The sequence below is a fragment of the Nannospalax galili genome, unplaced genomic scaffold, assembly GCF_000622305.1.
Source record: "Nannospalax galili isolate Female #2095 unplaced genomic scaffold, S.galili_v1.0 scaffold155, whole genome shotgun sequence".
Taxonomy (NCBI): Eukaryota; Metazoa; Chordata; class Mammalia; order Rodentia; family Spalacidae; genus Nannospalax; species Nannospalax galili.
In genome coordinates, this window is record NW_008339923.1 from 3,173,690 (window position 1) to 3,192,662 (window position 18,973).

At 38.7% G+C, this 18,973-nt stretch overlaps 1 pseudogene; it reads left to right on the top strand.

Moving 5' to 3' along the window:
• The first annotated feature begins 18,175 nt into the window (after window positions 1–18,175).
• LOC115070653 lies at window positions 18,176–18,273 on the top strand (annotated as a pseudogene).
• Window positions 18,274–18,973: the final 700 nt, after the last annotated feature.

Here is an 18,973-nt window from a genome sequence, read left to right on the forward strand (position 1 = left end):
TGTATGCTTATTTTTAAATGTAGTTATGTGTGATAATAATCAAAAAAGAGGGCAGGAAGTTGAGAGAGAGTGAGGGGGGCAAGGCAGGATTTGGCGGGGCATCAGAAGGGACGGTAATGATGCAAATACAGTATGCATGTATGAAATTTTTTTTAAAAATCTATTTTTTTACACCACTAAATGATTCAATGAATACTATATGTATGCTTATTTTTAAATGTATTTATATGTGATAATAATCAAAAAAGAGGGCAGGAAGTTGAGAGAGAGTGAGGGGGGCAAGGCAGGATTTGGCGGGGCATCAGAAGGGACGGTAATGATGCAAATACAGTATGCATGTATGAAATTTTTTTTAAAAATCTATTTTTTTACATCAATTACATGATGCTGATAGACAGATAACCAAAATCCCTACTCTTTCCAGCACCTGGAAAAGTGATTTCATAGGTTAAGAAGTACTCTGTTTCCCCAAACTTTAATTCTTGGCTTGGCCTGCATTTTTTTTTTTCCTGCTGCTAGCAGAACAGACTAGAAGTGTCAACTCCAGCCCTTGAAGGGACCCTCTAGTTCCCTTGGATCTCTGCCTCCGCCCAGCTTACTTGCCAAGGTCAAGTGACCATGGAGAGCAGAGCCAAGTCCCCAGTTGTTCCAGCCAAGGCCAGGAACAAGAGTGAGACCATGCAAGAGTGAAATGAGCAGTATACGACTCACATCTGACCGAGACACAGAGAGTCTGGCTGATCTCAACCAGCAGTTATGACTCACAGAACTGAGATGAGTAAGTGGTTGTTTTGAGTCATTAAGTTTTGAAGTGGTTTCTAAAGCAGCATCACTGTGGTAATGGTTAGCTGATGAAAAGGCTGAATTGGTACCTCTGGAATATCAAGTGCCGTCTACATGGCTTAGAATTGGAGGGTTTGTTTCTATACTGCAAAGTTTGAATTAAGTGAAGGAACTGTCTGAAGCAGCTCTACGCCACCCCAACTGTTGTGCTGTTCATGACGGCTCACCATTCAGAATAGAAAAGGCCATTTTCACACAGAGCACCTGTCACTCCCTTGCTGTTGGAGCCTAATGTGGAAGACATTTGAATTATCAAGCAATAAAAATAACCACATTTACCATATATTTTATAGGTTCAATTTGAAATGCATGCAGTGCTTGTCTAAACCTTATCTAGGACATTTACAGAAATACTGTCAGGTACATTTTAAATCTCCCAAAGTTTGACACAAGGAAGGAGAGCTGGACCAGCTGTGGAAGCAATTACTTACTTCTAGTCCTCAGTGTCCCTTCTTTCTCAAAGCCTTCTATTTACCAGGCAGACACATGACCACTGAGGACAGAACTTCCTCTCTTGGTCTCCATCACAGCTACATGTTGCTAGTGAATGAGAAGAAAAGCAGCCTAGTAGACAAAAATGAAAATTGCCTTTGCTTGGGGCTAGTTAAGATTGCACTCTGAGAAAACAGATTCAAGCAGGCTTGGAAATGTGCTCCAAGGTTTTTTAAATGTAAACTTGTTTGTAGCTTTATGACACAACAGAGATTAGTAATTAAATGCTATCACTTGTTAGGCAGGAATTATGTTTGGTGCTGAGAAAAGTTAAGCTCGGTCTCTGGGAAGTCTGAAGAAAAGAGTTGTCACACAGAAAATAAAGAAAGGTCATTAAACAATGTATCAGAAAGCTGCTGTTTGAGCTAGCAGCTTACAGGTGAGGATCGGGCTTTGCCAGTCAGTTCAAAGGTTCAGCAACTGAAGTGTCTGTGACCTGAGTTAGCATGGCTCCTCACTCCATTTTATTGCCAGTTAGATTTTCTTCTTTGCCAAGGTCACTGGAGTGTAAAAAGGAATACAACCTACCTTTCCACTTTTGTCTCCTTCTACCAGTAGGATTGAAAATGTGGATGCTAACAAGACATTTTACATGGTGAAACAAAAAGAAAAAAATCCACATGTAGGCTAAAGCAAGGTGAGGAGCCGGGGTGCAGTCCCTGGCTTTGTTCCTGGAGGCCATCAGGTAATAAACACAGTGATTGTTCCAAATAAAGTAGACTGTTGGCTCCTGTTACCTGCAGCTGAGCATGTATCCCAAGACTCTGGTTGTCAGCTTCTCACAGAAATCTCTTCACGGGTGTATCGCTTACCATTTTCTGATATATCTCTTTCTGAGACCTATTCATTAAACAGTGCTTCTCCGAATGTCAAAACATAGAATGAAGATGCTCTGTAACTTATTTCTAGTGTTCTTTACATAATATTTGTTACGTTCTTGCTTGGATTTGATTTTTGGAAGAGTATTTTACATTTAGCTGATATAGTTTTGTCAGATATAAACATAGGTAGGTATCACATGTAATCTTCATAAATATTTTAGGATAGGAAAACCTATTTGATTATTGTCACTAAATTTTCCTTTCTTTCATTACACTTTAGTCAGCTACTTCAATGTTTTTATAGCTTAATAAAAATCTTACCAATTTTTCAGAAAATGTGATGGTTTAAATGAGAAGTGGCCCCCATAGGCTATAAGAATTTGAATACTTGTCCCCAGCTGGTGGCGCTATTTCTGAAGGTTTAGGAAGTGTGGCCTTGAAGCCTGTCACTGGAGGTGGATTTTGAGAGTTCATAGCCTTGTCCCACTTCCAGTACAGTCTCTCTCTCTCTCTCTCTCTCTCTCTCTCTCTCTCTCTCTCTCTCTCTCATGCATGCTTGAGAATGCACTCTCTCAGCTTCCTGCTCCAGCTGCCTGTTGCCATGCCTCCCTGCCATGATGGACCCTTATTCCTCTGAAAACATAAGATAAATAAATACTTCCCTTTATAAGTTGCCTTTGTCATAGTGTTTTATCACAGCAACAGAAAAGTAATTCATACTGAAAACATGTTTGGTAATTTAGTAAATGCTAAATAGCATATAATATAATAGACCATAATTTATATAGAAGTTTAGAAGACTGAGAAATAAGTAACTGGAACAGTTCTCAGTTTATGTCCAGAGAACACATACTGACTGCTACTCTGTAGGGAAAGAAAAAGAATTCTTATCAAAATTCCTTGGTAAACGGGAAATGTTACAGTCCTTATTCATTTCTCCAGGATTCAAAATAGTCATTAACATGAAAAATACTTTTAAAATCTTCAGATTCAAATTTATGTAATAAAATACTGGCCACAGATCTATGTGGGCAAAATTTCAGTGACATCTCCCAGGAGTTCTACTTCTTGAAATATATTTTGAAGTGTGTTGATATAAGAAAGTGAGCCAAATTTGAACCTGAAATTTAAAGGGTGAGAATTATATGAGAAATGGAATCCAGAGAGTGTTAACTAAGCAAGAGAAAATCATACCTAACACTTCTAGAATGTTCAGTCTGGCAATATTGCCTGGGCACATGCGGTAAGCTTGGATCCACATGGAGAACCCTAAAGTCTTCTTACTATGGACCTTGAGCTGCAATGCCACAGAAACCTGTGACAGGCACTTTGTTAAACCCTAAGAATTCAATGGTGATGAGTAAAGAAGCATGTGAACATGTGTGACAAGGACGTTGCCAGTGTGACTGTTGCTGAGTGGCGGGGTCGTTGAACAGTGAGGTCTAACATGCTGAGCCTCTAACTCACAGACATTGCCAATGAAGGACAAGAGCGAAGCTGTGACCAGGAAACAGAGACAACAAAGCAACATTTAAGAAATTTCATGTACTTAGAGATGACTCTTAGGGTTGTATGGCCTGGAATTTCCTATGCCAAACTACATTGTAAAATAAGCTATGGCTAAATAAAATTAATTTTAAATGCAATCGATATACACTAAATTAGATTGAGAAGCATTGTTCAATAAGGGTAATTAGTTGTAGTACATGTCACATTACAAAAAAAATGGCTATGGATTAGTGAGATGCATTAATTACCTTATAAGCCTATAATCTTCTCTAGTATAAAAATCCCAAATCCCCAGTGACAGTTGGATTTTATTACTTGAGTGGCAAAGACATGCAAGAAAACCAGTCGCATGTTTACATAGACACATGTCCTTGCTGAGAGCTTTGCCACCATCCCATGCTGATTCCAGGGTCTCGGCATGCCTTCATCAGGGCCCAGGGGTGGAGAAAAATTACTTCTTCCTGCCCAAGATCCCTTGGACAGGTCACACTTTTTGATCTTCATATTACCTTGTTAAGCTTTCCTTTCTAAAGCTTTGATAAAGGCATCAGTTTAAAGAAACAACAATGGTGTTATTGGCTAGTAACAACTAAATATCGTGGACAGAGTAACATTTTAATAAGTCTTGAGCAACTGCTTATTGAGAAAAATGCTTAAAGCTTGGGTTCACTGGAGAAGTGACAATAGACAACAGGAAAGGAAGGCCTTTCACAGTGCGTTTCAAATATTTATATCGCATTTTTGAGAATTTCATCTATGCATACAATGTATTTTGATCATATTCATCCTCCTACTCCTTTCCCTAACTCCACCTAGATCTATCCCCAACTCCATCCCTCCCAACTTCATGTTTTCTTTTTTTATAGCCTACTGATGAGAACTTGTGTGCCCATATAATCATGAATGTGGAGCCATCCAATGGAGCTTGGAGAGCCTACCAGGGATCACACCCTTAAAAAAACCTGACTCTTCCTCCCCATCAGCTATCAATAGATCTTCAGCTAGGAGTGGGGTCTTGTGAGTCCCTCCCCCTCCATGCTGGAATGTTGATTGACTTTGTCTTGTGCAGATCTTGTATAGGCAACTACAGCTTCTGTGAGTGCATGAATGTGTGTGTGTTTTTTTCATATCCAGAAGATAGTGTTTTGCTCTAGTCCTCCGCAATCTCTGCCTCTTACGATCTTCTTCCCCTGCCTCTCTTCTGCTTTGGTCCCTGAACCTTGAGGACGGGTGTGATATAGAGGCCCCATTTGTGACTGAGCAATCCACAGATACTTATTCTCTCCACTTTGATCAAGTGTATCTGCATTAACCACCATACACTGCACAAAAATCTTCTCTTATGATGGCTGACAGCTCTATTTATATACAGAGATATAAACTTAGAGATATGAATTTAGAGGGAAGATTGATGCCATTTAGCAGAGTAGTAGGTTCACTTCTGGGGCCTATAAGGTCCCCAAGCATGGGTTTTGGTCAAATTTACAGTACCATGTACAGGTTCCCTCCTGTGGAGCCAGCCTTAAATCCAAACAGAAAGTGGTTGGTTACCCCTAGAACATTCACATCCCTGTTTCATACATGGATATATCTTGGCAGACTAGTCGTTATTGTAGCTCACATGGGTTCACAGTTGAGTGTGTTGATGACTTTTTCCCCAGAAGACTGCATATCACCTTCCAGTGCTGTGATAGCTAGCCAGTAGGGAAAAGCTTTCTGGTTAGTATGGACTTGATTTCTCTATATCCTGTGGCCAAAGTGTGTGTTATCTTCAGCAATAGGATCCTACCATCAAGTTTGGGTGGAAATCCAAGAGCAATGGCAATACAATATATTGTTTGGGGTGGTTCCAGTAAACCCTGACCAACAACTCAAGGGAACGTTTCCCACATCTGGCATTGGGCTTTATATGTGGCAACCTGTGGCTTCCAGGAGGAGCATTATCCATTGTGTAGGGTAAATCCTATTAAACTCTTTGAATATATATATCTTAATTCTATTGATAAAAAGCTTATAAAATAGTAGGTTTCTATATGGCTTTTCAAACATCCTTAATGTAAGTTACCCCTTTCCCCAGACCTTCCTCCACCCTACTCTCCTGTGCCTGTCCAAGGTTTTTCACAGAGAGCTGCTTAATCCTTCTTGGTCAGCAAAGAAGAAACACATGGGAATTTTCTTCTATTTCATCCTGTCTGCTCAAGAGAGATAGATATCCACTGCCACTTGATATCGTGCTAGATAGCTTTAGTTATCAACTTGACACATCTGGGTAGAGTGATCCTCAATAGGGAATTTCCTCCGTTAGACAGGTCTGTGTCTATATATGTGGAGCATCTTCTTGATTGTTGAGTGATGTGGGAGGGCCCAACCCACTATGGGTGGTGCCACGTCTGAGCAACTCATCCTGTATTGTATAAGAAAGCAGGTTGAACACAGATCAGGGGAGCAAGCCAGAAATATTTTCAAGATAATGGCTTAAGTAAATGAGGTCATAGGCCCATGTACCTTATTCATCTTTCATTGCAGTTTAGCAAGACCAAGAGCACACACCCTCACAACCAAGAGGCTTGATTCAGATCTTGGAGGGTTATATTAGAGCTTCTTGGCTCTTGCTTAGTTTTTATTTCAGTTATCTAAGCCGCCAAGAATGGGTAGAAAATAATGCCTTGTCTATAGTGTAGGATGGGTCTCATAATTAAGTGACTTAATGCAATCATGCATCTTTATTTTGCCAATTAAAAATCACGTATAAGGCTGTAGTCTCACTGAACCTCATGGTGTATACTCATAATCCCAGACACCTAGGAGGGTGAGGTATGAGAATTCCAAATTCAAGGCCAGCCTGAGTAACTTAGTGAGACCCTATCTCAAAGTGCAAGGAAAAAGAGAACTGGTAATGTAGTTGTTTAGTGATTGGGCACTCTTGCCTAGCATGTGTGAGGTTCTAGGTTCGATTTTCAGTAGAGAAAAAAGAGAAAGAATGAAACAAAGAATGATGGGAAAGAAGGAGAAACAAAAAGACGATAAGAAAACTAGACATGGGTCCCATAAGATTATAATGTGTTATAGGACAGATTTCATAAAAAAAAATCACCAACACCACTTTAAGAAAAGTAGCAAGGTAAATTTTAATTTTCGACCAGCCGGGCTGTCTATCTCGAGAGTAGAAGCAGCTCTGATGATTGTTAAGTCAGAGTTTTTATAGGATTACAGAATTTTTATTAAAACAGAACATTTGTGAACCAATCAGGTTTGTACAACATAGAATTTTGACTCTGTTAATCAACAACCAATCATTATACAGACAAGTGATACAGTCATATAACTTGGCACTCAACTCTGTGACCTTAAAACTAGCCAACTGTTTTAGCCATAACAAGTATAATAAGACAGTCAAGGTAAATGACTTCTAGGTCATACAATAACAAGATAACAAGGGTGGTCTTATGCCCTGTGTCAAGGCAACCCAAGACAGCAAGCGGGTTACAGAGCAAAAACAAGCTGGTTAGTCAAATGTGTAATGTCTGGAATTAGCACATTCCATGATTCATGGCTAGGGTTCTTTTCCAAGGCCCAAGGTTGCCCCCTTTTCCTTTTGGTGTGGAGCAAAGTTGCTTCTGAAATGGCTCTGAACAAAATGGAGTAACTTAGGGAAGTTTGCTGAGTCGGTTCATAATGGAGCTGAAAATTTCTGAACACCTATTTCATTGTAGGCATTGTTGCACAGAGCAAGCCACTACTCACCTGTTTGTGCTGATGCTAATTTAAAAAATTCAGTACAGTATCAGTCACGTAAAAGTATAGCACTTACAAATACATACAGTACATAGTATATGGTGATAGTAACTATTCCTGGTTTATTCATTTGCTATAATGTGTTTTCATCAGGATTTTAGAATGTGCTTCATCTACTTATAAAGCATAAATCTACCATGAGACAACATGCTGTGTTAGGCCAGCAGCCTTGTACATCTCACGTTTACATCTCTTTAGATTCCCTCAAGGCATCACCCGAACTGATTGAACTGGACCTAATCTAAAATTGCATAAGTGCACTTTTTGTTACCTGAACATCACCACAATAGCCTAAGGATGTGTTTCTGACAACATATTCCTGCTGTTGAGTGACACATGGCCATACATAAGACACTTAGAATTGTGCCCAGTGCATAGAAATGCTATGTGTTTGTCGTCATAACATCATCATCACCATCATCATCACCACCACCACCATCATCATCATCACTATCATCATCATCATTATCCTATTTAAATGAACTCAAGCCTCATATTAACAGGCAGCAGTTCACATATCTGCTGTTTGCATCATTTGTGAATTCTTAAAAATCAGACAGTGATTATCTTCCGCCTAGCATAGTGTCTGGCACACAGTAAGTGCTCATTATCTGTTAACAAGTAAGATGAGAAAAGGAATTTACAGAGTTCTGTAAGGCCTGAATGGGATGAATGGATGATCTTGAGATGATCAAGATAAAGTAAGTCCTTTTGCTGTCACTCCCCTCATTTAGAATGTAAGTTGCAATAACATTCAAATCATTGCAACAGATTATCCTAGAGAATGAAATACAACTTAAGTATAGATATCATTTTTGAAAACACAGAAAAGTATGCATGCTGATAAGACAAAAAGGCTATCAGACACAAGTTATATTTGAAAAGGAATCAAATACATTTTCTAGAAGCAACAATAATATAATCAAAAGGAAAAATAAAATGAAATGAAAAAGTTATCTGCTTGATTGGGAACTCATGAAGATCCACCTTGTATATCAGATGATAAATGTGAAAACGTATAAACATCAAGAAGCAAGATGATCAATGGGATGAGAGGTCAAATATAAAACCATGTTTCAGACCAAGAGGCCAATTAGATTACACACAAAGAAATGAAACTGCTTAATGAGAGTTGATTTTAACAAAATAGTGAAAGGAAATGTCAAAAGATTACCAGAGAGATGAAAGAAAATGACGAAAACCCTAAGACTATAAATCAAATGAGTATCTTTTTTTAAGACAGACATGCCTTTATTATTACACTAAAATAAATCCAAAAGTTTGTATTTTCAGAAGTGAAAAAACTGATAAAAAGAAAGTCTGAAAATCAACAAAGAACACTTACTTCCATCAGAATTGATAAATTTTCAAAAAATAAATGATGAAAAGTGCTGGCAAGGATGTGGAGGAAAGGGGACTCTTCTACTGGTGGGAATGCCAATTGATCCAGACATTATGGAAATCAGTGTGAGGTTCCTCAGAAAGTTAAAAATAGATCTACCACATGATCCAGCCATATGACCCTTGGGAATATGCCCAAAGGAGTCGGCATCCTGCTGCCGAGATATCTGCTCATTCCTAGCCATTGTAGCATGAAGCACGTACACTACTGCTCTGTTCAAAATGGCCAGGAAATGCAAGCAACCGAAATGCCCATCGACTGATATTTGCATAATAAAAAAATGGTACATTTACACAATGGAATATTAGTCAGCTGTTAAGAATCTAAACAAAGAATGACAAAATTAAACCTGCAATAAGAAAGGAATGGAGGTAAATGAAATCAGTGAAATACAAGGGCCAAAACAGAGAAAGAAGAAAATCAGTGAAACAAAAACGACCAGTTGTAAAGTTGAATAAAACTTGTTAACATCAGCCTGGTCTGAGAGATGGGCAGAAAGGGAAACCAACAAATGCTGGGAACAAGAAGCCATCAGTAAACATTTGCCATGACTCCAGCTCTGAAAAACAGAACAGCTGTAACAGCTACCCACACGTGAAGCCTTAAAAATTAAGTATCAAAATTTAAAATACACTGAACCAGCAGTAAGCCTGCTGTTTTCTTTCTTCTGTTACCTTCCAGGATGTGTTCGCTACAGGCTAAAGAGTAAATTGGGAAGTTAACTGAATGAAAACACGTGAAGGAGAAGCGGTCAATGTCGGCCTCAAAGAGCAGGAACTGGAACTGCTGGTCCTCAGGGAGAGTAAGAACTTTCTTAGTTTACCTCTTCTTCATCCCTTTACAAACCAAACCATGCACAATCTTCTGGTAGTAACAGCAGAAGTCCCAACAGAAACAAAATTCTGAGACGGGTCTTCTTTCTGGTATGTGGAGTTGTGCTCTCAAAATAGTAGGGTTAACCACCATTGTTTTCCCGCCATCTCTGTTCTCTCTTTCCTCGAACAATCAAAGACGTGAGGGCAAATCAGGATAACTGAAGTGCCAAGAATTTTGGCTAGACACCAATCCAAAAATATTAAAGAGAGTTAAAGAGGTTTCAGGATCAGTATAATAAGGTGTTTGTGAACCTTCAGTAAGATGCACAGGCTGAGTGAATAGATCTGACGCTGCTAGCCTGTCTCTGGCAACTGAAATAATAGCTACATCATTTGAATATCAGATTGATTATTGGTTGGTGCAAACATGATACAGATTCAAATAGCATCTCAAAAGGTTTTTATTCTTAACTGACATTGAACCATAAGGAAGGTAAGATCTTACGACATCATAAATCTAAACAAGTTGATTGCCCACTAAGTAGTCCACAGAATACAAATAAGAACCAATATCTCCTAATGGAACATTCAGAGTCCTGAGAATAACTCCAAAATTGCTGAGTAAATGAAGAACGAAAGAAATTTCAACTCACCTGAGAGAAAATAATCAACAAAAACCAACACTAACATGACATAGACATTGGAACTGTCTGACATACATGTTATGGCAACTATAGAAATGTTCACATGATGACGCACAAAGACTTCTAAAGTAAATGGGAAACTAGAGTCTCTGGAAAGACATAGAAGGTACAGAAAAATACCAATAAAAACAATAACCAAAACAAAATGCTGTTGTGATTTATCCACAGTATCCTCTACAGGATCATCTTCTGAATGCCTGTTTCCCAACTGGTGGTGATGTTTGGGGTTGTGGAACATTTAAGAGGTAAAGCCTGACTGATGGAAATAGGTCACTAGAGGGGCGTTGATTCTAACCAGACTGTGAATTAGCCCAGCAGCTCCATTGCAGCAACTGTCCATGAAGCAAAGGTTGAAGAGCAGATCCTGTCAGCAAATGATTATGCACATCTCTTCTAAACTCTCTGAGACAAATGAAAGAGTTCAGCAAGGCACTGATTTTGTAGAAATTGGAAAACAAGCAAGAGATGTAGCAAAACTAGTCATAAAATCTACAAGTCAGATTAATGCCTACAGATGCTTGGGGCAAGAGCTTAGAAATGGAAACATAGTATGTTATCTAAGGTGTGGAGGAGATGCTAGAGGAAAAGCTAAAATGAAACATTTTAGAGAACTGGAAATCCTGAAGGCAACTATTTAAGGTAGAAATTCAAAAACATTTGGCTGCCTAAAAGGTTGAATAACCACATTCATACTTAAGAGAGATACATGTTCAGAGAATTCTTAGAAGACCTTGAATTCCATGTTGAGCTGCTCCTTATGCCCAAAACAAGCCTAGGTAATTATTGAAGGAAGGGCCCCTCACAGACTTAAGATTGAAAGAGTTGAAAAATGTGGCTATTATCTTTTACTTTTCTTTTCAGTGTATGTTATTTATTTCAGGCACTAGCATTCAGGTAAATTTTTGTCAAAATATTAGCTGAATATAAGCCAAAAGAACCCAGATTTAAGTGATTACATATTGTTAATAATAAATAATTGAAAAAATAGTTTTTAAACAAGTCTTTGAGAAATGGAATGGACTTCTACAGCAATGAGCAATAGAAACCGAAATGCAACTGCTACTGAGCGAAGGAATCTGATTTCCAGGCTATAGTAGTCAATGCCCAATGTTTATGAATAAAACACTGTATATCATACAAAGAATACCAGGAAAGATGGTTCATTCAAATGAATAAAATAAATTTAAGAAATTCTTCCTCCTTGGAATTAAAAAACAATTTTTAAATAAATAAAAATTTAAAAAAGAAAAAAGTCCTGCAAAATCACAGCTCTTAGACGCTACACAAAGACTTTATAACAAATGTCTTAAATTTGCTCAAAATTTTAAGAAAACCATGCAGAGAGTATTAAAAATAGGAAAATAATACATGAGAAAATTGGAATCCACATAAATAAATATAGATTAACAAGGGAACTAAACAAATTCTGGAACTTAAAAGTATAAAACTAAATAAAAATGTCACTATAGGGGGTTCAACTGCAGATCTGAGTAGATAGAATAGAGAATAGACAAAATCAAAAATAGAAAATGTAAAATTATAGTAGCTGTGACCCAGAAAGAGAAACAAAAGGAGAGAAATGAAAGTCTGGACATGACCCATCAATTTTGCCAACATACAAATGACAAAGAGAGAGAAAGGGGGAAAGAGTATTTAGAGAATAATAGAGAAGAACTTTGATAACATATATGAATCAACAAATAATTTCAACCAACTCCTCAAATGGGAGGGATTCAGAAAGACCCATGCTATAACACATTATATCAAATTGCCAAAAGACATGGAGAAAGATAGACTAACGCAGCAAGAAAGAAGAAACTCCATACATGCAGAATTCTAATTACAATTTTCAATCAGTTTCCAATCAGAAAATTTTGAGGGAAGAAGTCATGGGTTAATATGTTTAATGTGCTAAAAGAGAAACCTATCAAACCATGATCTTGCCTGCAGGAGAACAGCTCATCAAAGGTAAGGAAAAAGTTCATATGCTCCCAGACAAACAAAAGATGAAAGAAGATATTTTAATGATATATTTTGCTTTTTCCTTTTTGCTTTTAGATATTCTCTACAACAAATATTAAATATAATCATGCAGGTTGAAAAGAAACTCTATTAAATATTTAAAGTAAAGAAAAAAAATCCTTAAACTCTCCCCAAAATTTTATAATGGAGCAAAACTTCCAAACTCATTTCTTCAGGCCAATATTTCCCTGATACCAAAGCCAGACAGTGTCACAGGGAAAGAAAACTAAAGACAAATAGCCCTTATGAATATTGACACAAAAATCTTCAAATGTAATAGCAGTGCTTGTCAAAATATAAAAAGACTGTAAACCGTGACTAAGTGGATTTATTTTTGGAATAGAGGGTGATAAAAAGGCAATCAATGCAATTTAACTCATTAATAGAATAAACAGTGAGTGTCATTTCAGTCGGCATAGAAAAGGAATTTGCAATAATTTAATAGTCTACAACTAAGAAATTCTGAAATTAAATAGAAATTTACAGAATTCATATGGACAGAAAGTGATGGGTGGTGCATGGTATAGAGCTTTTGTTCAGTGGGTCCTGAGTTTCTACTGGGATGATGAAATTTCTACAGATGACTAACTTGACAAGTGCACAAAAATAATAATGTCACTAAATTGTTCCCTTCAAAGTGACAAAATTTATGTCTGTAACAAAAAGGGAAGTGAAAATAAATATTCTAAGAAATAAAACTGAAATACTTAAAATTACAAGTGATAGAGAGAACTGACATAAGGATCAAAGGGTCTGTTCATCAGGAAAACAACCCTAAATTGCATGTACCTAATAAGAGATTTCAAGTACCTTAAGCCACATTTGACAAAACAAAAATACTAATTAAAATCATCTGTCATAATTAGCGACCTTAATATCCTCTTCTTGGCAATAGATAGAATAAGTAGACAAAATTCATTTTAAAAATGCAGAAGAATTTAATCATGCCATCTACTAGCAGCACTCACTGACATTTTAGACCAGTTGTCCAGCAGCATTCAAAGTTCCTGAAACACTAAGGTTCAAATAGTTCAATATCCATTGTTTGGCAAAGGGGAGGAGACAGAACTTGTAGATTACTTAAACCATCTGAAAAATGCACAACATTGTCATAGTTTACATTCAAGAAAATTTCCTAAAGAAATGAAAGTATAAAGTTTAGGATGATGGCAGTTTTGGAGGAGGGATTAATGGCTCTGATGGAAATGATGTGTGAGAGTGCATGCTAGGGTAGCCAGAAAAGCTCCATTTTTTTCCTAATGGCTACAGGGTACCTTACTATAATCCACTAGACTCTCTAATTTTGTTATAGTGTGCTTTGGGGTATTTACATTTTATTTTAAAATAATAATATTTTTAAATCATTCTGTGTAAAATAAAATAGCTTGGAGCAGACAAGCATTCCCACAAACAACAACTACGACCACTAGATAAAATGCAAAACTAAACAAAAAACAAACAAATGACTACTGCTTGAAGGCACTAAAGAACTTCCAAGGCAAATAGGACTCAGAGGCCAGTTTCCTTTGGAGACAGAAAGTACGCAGAAAAGTGCCGACATTGCAGCCTGTCTTTTCCCAGGGTATTTAGCATGAGGTCAAGCAGAGATTCTAGTGAAGAGATACTGATGGGGGGCAGAGAAATTTTGGCAAACCATGTTGGCTGGAGGAATCGAAATTAGGGATGCAGTCAAAGCAGTCATGTAGGGTACAGAATCCTTTAGTAGAAGGTATATATAGGCCTGTGATTAGGCAGTCTAGAAAGACCGAGAAACTATGGTGACATAGGAAGAAAAACCTGGGAAAGAAAAAAGGTCCCTGTGGCCTAGGAGCTGGCCTTCTTTTTTGTGCTAAGGCAGTAAACTTAAGGTACCACTAATAAACTTCAAATTGACAACAGAGACATGTGTTTTCCAAAAGGCATCTTATAAAAGACAATACATAAATTGTGAGTACTTAGGGCTAAAATAATATGTTTTCCCAAGACACTTCAATCAAAGATGTCGGGGCAGTAAATAATCTGTCCTTCCTTAGTGGCCAAATGATATACGTGCTGGATAGCTTTAGTGTCAACTCCACACACCTGGGTTGAGGGAGTCTCAGTTGGGGAATTTCCTCTATTGGACTGGCCTGTGCCCATATCTGAGGGGCATCTTCTTGATGAGTTAGGTGGGAGAGCCCAGCCCACTGTGGGTGGTGCCACCCATGGGCAGGTGGGCCTGTGTTGCATAAGAAAGCAGGCTGAGCAGGGGCCAGGAGAGCAAGCCAGTAAGCAGTGTTCCTCCATGGCCTGTGCCCCAGCTCCTGCCTCTAGGTTCCTGCCTTGAGTTCCCACCTTAGCTTCGGACCTGACCTTGGTGTTTTTGGGAAGACTGTGGACGTGTTTGGAACTTTGGGTGGGAAAAGCCATTGCATGCTCAGAGTTTGTTGCAGTGGAGTTTGGAACAGTTATGCTGAAAGAGTTGTCGGTCAGAGTATTTTGTCACAGCAATGAGAACAAACTAGGACAGAAATTGGTGCCAGAGAGCGGGATATTGCTGTGACAAACCTGACCCTGGTGTGTTGGGGAGGACTGTGGAAGTGTTTGGAACATTGGGCTGGAAAAGCCATTGCATGCTCAGAGTTTGTTGCTGTGGAGCTTGGAACAGTTATGCTGAAAGAGTGGTAGACGATGGAGGCCTGGCTTGTGAAACTTCAAAGGGAAGTGGAGACTATCAGGGCTGTTCGTGTGAGATTTTGGATTGAGAATCTGTGGATTCTGGTTGACTGGGGCTGAAGAATCAGCTGTGATTAAGAAGAGACCAGAACCTGAAGTAAAACCTTTGCATTAATGGCACAATTGATGCTTGTTAGTTGGAGGGCTGAAGGATCAGCTGTGATTAAGAAGCTACCCGAACCTGAAGCAAAACCTTTACTTTGCTGGGACAATTGATGATGGTTAGCTGGGGCTGAAAAATCAGCTGTAACAAGAGACCAGCATCACTGTGGTGGAGTCTTCTGGGAGGAATAGCCAGGAAAGGCCATAGGTGAAAGTGCAGCTTCAGTTGAGGCGAAGACCCCAGGACTGAAGGGGTCATGGAGAGAATATGAGGCTTTGCACCCCAAGAGGCAAGAAGAGGCCATTGCTGAAGGTGTAGCCTCAGTTTCAGTGGCGACCCCAGCTTTTCGGTGATGCTGGGACCATGGGACGACCACCAAGGACAGCAGCAGGTGTGGAATGGAGCTGGCCTGGGTCTGCGAGATGAGCTGAGTGGGCTGTGGACTTCAGAGTCAGAGCAGTGGAGCTACCAGTATCCTTTGGAGCTCAGAGTATAGTGAGTGAATCCCAGATGTCCAGCCTCAAGCTGCTGGACTTAGGTTTTGCTTAAGTATGCAGAATTGTTCCCTTTGAAATAAGACAGTACTTGTTTTGGATTTTATAGAAGCCCATCCAGAGGCAAGAAGAGGCCATTGGTGAAGGTGTAAACTCAGTTTCAGTGGAGACCCCAGCTTTTTGGAGATGCCGGGACCATGGGATGACCACCGAGGACAGCAGTAAGTGTGGAATGGAGCTGGCATGGGTCTGTGTGATAAGCTGAGTGTGCTGTGGACTGCAGACTCAGAGCAGTGGAGCTGCCAGTGCCCTTTGGAACCCAGAAGATCGTGAGTGAATCCTAGTTGTCCAGCCTCGAGCTACTTTGCTGGATTTTGGTTTTGCTTAGGTGTGCCCAGTTAAGAGACTATGGACTTTTAGTGTTTGGATTTTTTAAGGACTGTGGGGTTTTTAAGGTTGTACTGTTTTATGTTGTGATATTAATGTTAACATCATGTCTTGGGGACAAAAATTAGAAAGTTTATGGTTTAATAGTGATGTTTGTGTGGCAAGTTGACAAGGGGTCAATTGTGCTGGATAGCTTTAGTGTCAACTTGACAACCTGGGTTGAGGGGAATTTCCTCTATTGGACTGGTCTGTGACCATATCTGAGGGGCATCTTTTTGATGAGTAATGTGGGAGGGCCCAGCCCACTGTGGGTGGTGCCACCCCTGGGCAGGTGGGCCTGTGTTGCATAAGAAAGCAGGCTGAGCAGGGGCCAGGAATGCAAGCTAGTTAGTAGCATTCCTCCATGGTCTGTGCTCCAGCTCCTGCTTCCAGGTTCCTGTCCTGAGTTCCTACCTTGGGCTCCCGATGAACTGAGACCTGGGAGATATAAGCTGAATAAACCCTTTCCTCCCCCAAGTTGGTATTGGTCGGAGTATTTTGTCACAGCAATGAAGAACAAACTAGGACAATATATAACCTTAAGTTTTTAGCACTCACCTCTCATTCCTAAATCTAAGCAATATGCCTCATCAATCCACCTTACAACTTTTCTCACAAAAGAAAACTATTTAAAATTTTAATCTTGTCATAAACTACATTCTTCATAAAAGGGAAGGACAAACTTTAGAGATGCAATTTGAAAAGCCAGTGGAATATAGATAATATACAGATAAGGCACCAATGATGATCAAAGAACTAATTCCACACAAATCTAGCTTAGTGAACCAGTGAGTTTATGGGGTTATTTATATGTATATAGATTAGGGTTCTCTTACAGGAGCCTGGATGATTCAAAAGAAACTGCATCACTGAAGAGCCCAACCCAAAACAAGTGATGATTCATCAAAGGCATTGCATACCTGGCACTCTGCAAGATGCTCAGCCAGGTAGGCTGGCCCTAGTCTCCTCTCACCAGCACATCCTATTGCTATGTAAGCTTAAGGAATGAATGGCCTTGGGAATTTTGTAAGTTTCAGGAACTTTCCTGAGACTTGTGAGTTGCTTTTTCCTGAACCCTGTAAGTTTTGTTTTCTACCTTAACAGCCTTTCCCAGGATAGAATGCTTCAAATTTAAGGAAATTGCTCCACAACACCACTATAAAAGTACTTAATGTAACTCTCCTTTGAAGATTATTTTGTCTTATTGCTTCATCGAGCAGCTCTCTTTTTGTGTAAATCTTGGGCTTATGTTTTATGCTTAAAATATATCTCTTATTAAGTCTCCAACTCTGCTTAGTACAGGTTCACCCTGACATTATTTTCTTCCTTGAAGTAATCTATCCAGGTTGTGCCTGAATGGAGACATCTCAGAGAAAAAGGAACAGTTCAGGAGGCTGCAAGAGATGGAGTGAAGCTGTGGCTTGACCCCACTTTCAGATGACAAGTAATTTTAACATTCTAATGCTTCTAAATCCCTTTTGTTGGTTTTTGTCTTTTATTCTTTGAAGTTTCATACACGTACATAGAGAATTTTTAAATCATTTAATGCCCTCATTACCCCTCTCTCTCTCTCTCTCTCCCTCCCTCCCTCTCTCTCCCCCTCCCCCACTGAAATCCTTGTTCACAAAAACTTTCATGACTTACATGTCTTTGTTTCTAAGTATGTAAGAGACCCACTGAGTTTAATTGGGATTGCTTACATGAACATATGTGGGGATTATTTATTAGGTCATGGGCACTTATCAATGGCTAAACCACTGGGAAGAATCTTAAGTCACACAAAGAAGGAAGATGGATAGGTAGGATAGTGACTTAATGACAACAAGGTATTTCCACAAGAGACAAAAAGTCCAGATCTTCTAAGGATGAATAGATCTGATTAAAAAAAAAAAAAGTTTAGACCTCTTCCAGTCATAGAAAACTATAACCTAATATTAATCACAAATAAATCCTTGATCAACAAAGAATTACAGTAAACAAAACACAGCACTCATCAGCTGAAATTCTGATCATATAAACTAACCTGTGATCATTATTCTCTTGAAGAAGACAGCCTCACCTGGATACAGAGAAAATTAGCATGGCCCCTGGGCAAGGATGACATGCAAATATGTGAAGTGTTCCATATTTTCAGGCTATGGAAAGAAAGCAGATGAAGCTATAATTATGGAAAAGCAAAATGGGACTAATAACACAAACAGAAAATAAAATGACAGCAACAAATACATATCTTGCAATAATAATGTTAAACATCAATGGCCTCAATTATCCAACCAAAAGACACAGGCTGGTTGAATGGATTAAGAAAAAAATTCCACCTTTTTGTTCTCTACAGGGAACTCAAGGTACCACCTTAGAGTGAAAGACTAGAAAAAATGCTACAAACAAACAGCAGCCAGAAACAAGCAGGCACTACTATCCTAATATCAGACAAAGTAGACTTGAAACTAAAATTAATCAGAAGAGATAATGGTCATTTAATTCTGATCAAGAGAATAATTGATCAAGAAAACATTACAATCATGAACATACATGCACCAAACTCTGGAGCACCCAATTTTATAAAAGAAGTACTACTGGACTTCAAGATCCATATTAATTCTAACTCAGTAATAGTAGGGTGATTTCAATACATCACATTTTTCAATAGACATCTGAACAAAGAAAAAGCAGAAAAATATTTGAATTAAATGATATCATACATAAAATGGACCTAATAGACATCTACTGAATATTCCACCAAAGCACCAAAGAATACACATTCTATTCAGCAGCCCATGGAAGTTTCTTAAAATAGAACACATATATGGGGCACATAAAGAATCTTAACAA